We start from the raw sequence: 872 nt of genomic DNA, 5'->3' as shown, positions 1-872 counted from the left end.
TGCACCGAAACGAAGTTCGGTGGCGACTCTCGAATGAGGATTGTTTGAGATACAGTACGTGGCGACTCCTACCGCCCCAATTTAATTTAACTAAAACAATCTAAATTAAATTAAACTGCGAAGCCAACATGGTCGGGATGAGGGGTACTGATCGCTTCGTCAAAGTCTCCGAGAATCCACTCAACTTCCGCCAACCTAACCAAATGAAACAGTCAATCCAAAGGCTATTTTAGTATTTATTTATTTGAATTCAATTTAAAATGTTGTCATTTTAATTTTTAAATGTTTTAGACAAAGCAGATCCTGAACGTCAGCAGCCGTTTTGGGGGTCAGTAACAACAATGTGCTAACACCGCATCAAAGCGAAAAGGCAAAGACATGTTTGAAAAAGTTAAACCAAACTTTTATTAATATTTATGATGACAACATATAAAACAATTTGACATGTATTTTCTAAGAAGTATAGGATAAGAAACCACATCTTTGAATAGAAAAATAAATCTAACAATTCGAGTAACATTTAAAAACACTTGGAAAGTGAGTTGCAAAAAAGAGAACAGTGTTCTACTACCTACTTCACTTGAACGCGCTCTTGAATTTCAGCGCCGTTGCCGGAGCGCAAAACTAGCGCAGCTTCCGCTTCGGCGCATAATGAACAGGACGCCACCACGCTCTCGGCCACGGAGTGCCTGAAGAAGACGGCGCATCTGTAGGGGTCGCCGCTCTGGAACCACCCTCTCACCCGCGCGACCACGTGGAGCGGCATGGGCGCGCGCCGCACCAGGGCCTTGCAGTCTGCGGACACAAGTCGTCAGGCCACTGACTGATGGAGCACACGCAGCTAAAACACTGGCAATGGCAATAACGTCTTA

The sequence above is a fragment of the Frankliniella occidentalis genome, unplaced genomic scaffold (genome assembly GCF_000697945.3).
Source record: "Frankliniella occidentalis isolate FOCC.00 unplaced genomic scaffold, Focc_3.1 Scaffold281, whole genome shotgun sequence".
NCBI classification, from domain to species: Eukaryota; Metazoa; Arthropoda; class Insecta; order Thysanoptera; family Thripidae; genus Frankliniella; species Frankliniella occidentalis.
This window is presented reverse-complemented; position numbering follows the sequence as displayed.